Genomic DNA, 6,000 nt, shown 5'->3' on the forward strand with positions numbered 1-6,000 from the left:
ATTATGATGAATTGACTTTTATATATGATTGACAGTATGAATATGATTTCATGAAATTACATATTGATTTGTTATGCATAGTATTATTTGTCTGATTATTCAGTTAAAGGTATACACTGCTTACTGGGCTACTTAGCTCATGATAAGTTTTATGTTTTTCTTACAGATCCAGAAAATTAGCATGATGCAGAATTTCGGTTGGGAGAGCGATTAGAGATAGAGTTAACTCATTGATTTAGGATTTTTCTTAGAATTGATTCAAGACCTTTAGTTTTGTTGGCTTTGTCAGACAGTTACTTTCTTTTGAACACTTAGTTTTGATTTGTTAATTGAACCAAGGTTTGATTATTGAATAAAGAAAAATTTATTTAAACTATTTATGAAGATATCATGATGAGATGCCTTGCATGCTTATGGAAAAAGTATTCTATAAGTATGCGGCGGTTGCCATGACCCTCGATTTAAATCTCGGGTCGGGGGCGTGACAATTAATATGGTATCAGAGCATAAGTAGATGAATTATGAAACATAGAATCAGATATAGAATGGGTGTAAGTGGATAGACACCAGGGACATTATAGTGTAGATCTTTAATGATTGTAGTGGGAGAAATATAAAAATTTTTTTTTTGATTAAATATTGAGATTATGTATAAAAGGATCGCAAGAGATTATGACATATAGAATTTGAAATATGATGGATAATCTGTAGATCATGATATGATTAGTTAGATCTTGATCGAAAGTAATCACAAAAGGATTGACATAAAATTTTATTGTGCATTATGGTTATTCAAGTGAATCGTAAGTTCAAATTCGATGTGAAAATAATACTATGATATTACTTCTAGTTGAGAAGTTGACTATTATTGGCAAGATAAAGATTTGATAATAAAATATTATTCCAGAATGGGCTAAGAAAAATCTTTTATGATGCTTGATTGGAATATTTATCGAAATTGAATTCGGTATGTGGATTATATATAAAGTGGCATATTATGATGAATACATATTTGAAGATATTGCAAAGAAACCTATGTCTTATTGATGAAATTAATTTTGAGATTATAGGATATTCATCATACTGCAAGCTTTAATCATCATCCTTAGATCTAGATAATGGATCTTATTATGTCTTTTGGAGACTATATGATGTGTATGAAATTTCAATTTAAAGATTTCGTATCTAAGTTGATCAAGAGAATTTCTGATATTATTGTTGAGATTGTTAATGAAAAATTGATATCTTCAGATTAAGATAAAAGATCTGATTTATATTTATTTCAGACTAAGGGATCCATATGAATTTTATAATTTAGAAATTTTGGATTTAGGAATTGATATGGAGTTTCTTTGCTTTTGTTAACGAGGTCCTTAATTGAATCTACTATTAAATAGAGATTTAATTTTTGAAGCTTGTATGATTGTTATGAAAGGATATTTGATAGATATTGAAGATTCTGATGATAGAAATTTTAGAAAAAAATAATGATTTAAAATTCATATATATTCAGATTATGTCCAAATTTGGTGAAGTTTATGTAATAAGTTCAAACATAGAAGGTGGATGAAGATTTAATTTTGATGTGCTATGTCTAAGAGATAGTAATGACAAGGAAACCTTAAATTTTATCCTAAATTGTATATGAAATCTGAAAGTTGGATCTATCTCTGATTGATTTAATATACAAAGATATCTTTTATTTTTGATAGACTTAGATAATTTGGTAAGTTGAGATCAGAGTGCGCAGCAAAAGCGTGGTGGTCTGAATTGATTAGAAATATTAATCCTTTAAATCAAAAGATATTATGAAATACGTTAGTTGTAAAAAAAAAAAGGGAAGGATTTTACTGATAATAAATGGATGCTAGAGAGAAAATCTATCTGATCAAGGAGAGACTCAAAGCAGTATAAGATAGACAGAAGAGTTGGGCAGATAGAAAAAGAAGAGAATTAGAATTTTATTTTGATGATCATATTTTTCTAAAAATATCACCTACAAAAAGTGTCATGAGGTCTGGGAGACATGGCAAGCTGAGTCCGTGATAAAATGGACCTTTTGAAATTTTAAATCAAGTAGGAGATGTTGCTTATGAACTAGCCTTACCACCAGATCAGTGTGATAAAGTATGAGCCATTGCAAGTTCACGAAGATCTAACCTATGAAGAATTTTCTCTCTGAATTATAGATCGAAAAGAGCAAGTTCTAAGACGGCGTATCATTTCATATGTAAAGATTCATTAGAGTAATTATGAAGAGAGAGAGGCCACATGGGAGCTTGAAGATGATATGAAGACGAGATATCCATACTTATTTGAAAATAAAGGTATGTTAAATTTTGAGGACGAAATTTTTTTTTAGGGGGGTAGAATGTGATAATCCGGCCCAATTGGGCCCAAAATCAGCTCACAAAGCCCACTAAGCCCATTAAACAAAAAAAAAAAAAAGAAAAATAGAGCAGGAAGACTCCCGATCGGAGTCTTCCTCTTCTCCGATCAAGAATCGGAGTCCTAGGGCCATTGAAAGACCTTAGGACGAGCTCTATAAGAACCCTTCCCCTCTCCTCTATGGGTAGACCCTTCAGTCGCCGCCGATTGCCGGAGATTTTTCTCCGATTTTCCCGTTTGAAGCCGCGACTCCTCGACCCATGTTCGCCGCGATTTCTCGCTGGTGGGGGTCACCGGAGGTTGTGGTAAGGTCTCCCTCCTCTCCCTCTCTTCTCTCCCTTCTTTCCCGTGCCTGTGTGCACGATGGCCGGCGACGGGTGTTGCCGGATTTAGTTGGAGAAGGAAACCCCCCTGTTCGCCGCCTCTTTCCTCTGATTTTCCGGCGCCGACGGTCACGCCGACCGCCGGCCCTGGTCTCTCCGAACCCGGGAGAGTCGACCGTTGCCGCCGGCTACCTCCGGCCATGAGATGGCCGTGTTCGGCCGATCAAGGCACGGGGACCTCTAGGTCCCCTGTTTCGGCCCAATGAAAGCCCGGGAAGAAGAAGAAGAAAAGAAAAGAAAAAGAAAAAGAAAAAAAAAGAAAAAGAAAAGAAAAAGGGAAAAGAAAAAAAAAAAAAGAAAAGAAAAATATAATAATATGAAAAGAGAAAAATTTTCCTCTCTCCTCTCTTTTTCCCTCTTTCTCTCTCTTTCTCTCTCTCTATTGTCTCTCTCTAAAAAGAAAAAGAAAAAAGAAAAAGAAAAAGAAAAAGAATATATATATATAATAAAAATATATATATATATATGTGAGAGAAAGTTTCTCTCATTTCTCTCTTAAGTCTTTCTATCTCTAGAATTGAACTTTCTCTCTCTACATTTTCTCTCTCTAAATTTTCTTCCTATTTTCTCTCTCTAGACCTTTCTCTCTCATTATGGATTTCGTCTCTCTAGGGTCATTCTCTCTCTCTGATTACATCACAGACCCTAGGATAAACTTGAGATGAAAATATGATGATCTGGGACTGCTCCAAAATTCTTGCAGTAGATCGGATTCCGATCCGATTCTTTTTTGAAATTGATAATATCGATAAATCCATATTAAGTCATCCTGATATAACCTCTAACGATCTCAATCATGATTGCCACTTTTAAAGGATACGAAGATTCTCTCTCCACTTTCTCTCTCTACTTTCTCTCTCATGACTGACTTTCTCTCTCTAAAAAAAAAAGATCTATGAATCCTGTATCGAGTCATGCATTCATCTTTTAGAAGCTTATATTGACTCTATCAAGATGATCTGAAGTTGCTTTGATATTCGTGCTGTATGTCAACCTTCTCTGATCGTATCAAAGATCTTTCAAATTTATTATTAAAGAACCCTATTGATTGATCTTGACTTTAATTCGATCTGTGCCTCACGATTTCTTGATCAAGTCACTTGAATCTGACCCTCAGATCAGAGATCCTGAATTTGCCCTGGTATTTGGATGGTTCGACACATCCGGACAACAGTCCTCTTTCCTTATGATTTAATCTTGTTATATTTATGGAATAGAATTTGATAATGATTTGATATTTTAAATAGGATTAGCTGATTCTTCTAACGAAGTCTAAAGATCTAAGATGAAAGAGGTAAGTAGTGTTTACTTTTACTGAATTTATCTGGTATATTATGAATTAAATAAATTTATGCATGCTTGCGATTGAAATTATTTATTGAAATAATTGTTGAAAATTATTTATGATGAAAGTTAATTGTAGAAAATTATTTATGATTGAAGTTATTTGTTGAGCAATTATTATGATGATATATGATCTCAAAGAATGTTATAATTGATTTGACTCGAATATCAATTAATTTTATTATTCTTGAAAATAATTGGAAGACAATATGAAAATTGACAACCTGACTGTGTTGAGGACCCTGCCAATGGGGGCATATACGTTGGCAATTGACTGTCCTGAGGGTTTAAGTCGCCAGTAAGACCAGCGACATGTCGCCAGATAGACCAGCGACAAAACCGCCAGTTAGACCAGCGGTTCCAAAGGACTTGGCTGCCAGATGATTCGCAGCCCACCGCAAGCAGATACGCGGTATTATGACCCTGCCACAGGGATAATGTGGTCATAGTCATGGTTGGTAAGAAGAATTTAAGAAATTGATGAATTTAAGAAGAAAAGTATAATTGGAAATTATGATGAATTGACTTTTATATATGATTGACAGTATGAATATGATTTCATGAAATTACATATTGATTTGTTATGCATAGTATTATTTGTCTGATTATTCAGTTAAATGTATACACTGCTTACTGGGCTACTTAGCTCATGATAAGTTTTATATTTTTCTTACAGATCCAGAAAATTAGCATGTTGCGGAATTTCGGTTGGGAGAGCGATTAGAGATAGAGTTAACTCATTGATTTAGGATTTTTCTCAGAATTGATTCAAGACCTTTAGTTTTGTTGGCTTTGTCAGACAGTTACTTTCTTTTGAACACTTAGTTTTGATTTGTTAATTGAACCAAGGTTTGATTATTGAATAAAGAAAAATTTATTTAAACTATTTGTGAAGATATCATGATGAGATGCCTTGCATGCTTATGGAAAAAGTATTCTATAAGTATGCGGCGGTTGCCATGACCCTCGATTTAAATCTCGGGTCGGGGGCGTGACAAGTATTCTATAATTTTAGGGTATATAAGTCTATATAATATCTTGATGCAGAGGAAATGGATAAGCACATTTTCTCTAAATAAAAAAAAAGCATGGAGAAAGTGATTAGCCTACGTAAGGTAAATATAAGCATTCTTTTCATAAATAATAAAAGAAAATTACCTCTATATTTCCTTATGATCATACCAACTAAGATGATTATAATCCAGTAAATTTATCCTGTAGTTTGATAGATAGTATTTGCAATCTATAAGTTGAGCAAAATGGTTGTATATATTTTAAAATGTTACGATGTTGTGATGTTAAAATGAGGTAGGGGAAAAGATTTTTAAGTAAAGGATAGAACAAGAATTAATATAAATTATTTTAAGTTTTGTTTTTCTAAGTCAATTTTTTATATTTGGTATTTTCTTTTATAACTCATCAAATTCAATCATCATTCTTTTATATCTTTTTTTTAATGTAATACTTCATTGTCCTATTGCAGTTGTCTAAGTTTCATATCAAGATTAGTTTAAGCACAATAAATTCTCTGATATAAATATTTTTATCTTTGAACTTAAAATTTTTAATTTCAAATTCCATTCTTCTTTTCTCCCCCTTCAACTTTTTTATGGCAAGCAATATCGTATTTTCATCTAACTCGACCTAACCACTACCCTAGCCCCAAACTCTAGCAACTTTAGATATCTCTTCCTCCTCAGAACAATATCGATAAAATACCTTAAAACACACCATCCTGAACTTCTAGCCCATAAATTGGCATAGAGAGTGATAGTTTTTGGATGGCTCCCTCCAATATAACTTTGGCTGAAATTTTTAATAAAGTCATATATGCAATTAGTAACCAACAAATCATACAACTAATAAAACAATTGGAAAGAAATAA

The sequence above is a fragment of the Elaeis guineensis genome, chromosome 7 (assembly GCF_000442705.2).
Source record: "Elaeis guineensis isolate ETL-2024a chromosome 7, EG11, whole genome shotgun sequence".
NCBI classification, from domain to species: Eukaryota; Viridiplantae; Streptophyta; class Magnoliopsida; order Arecales; family Arecaceae; genus Elaeis; species Elaeis guineensis.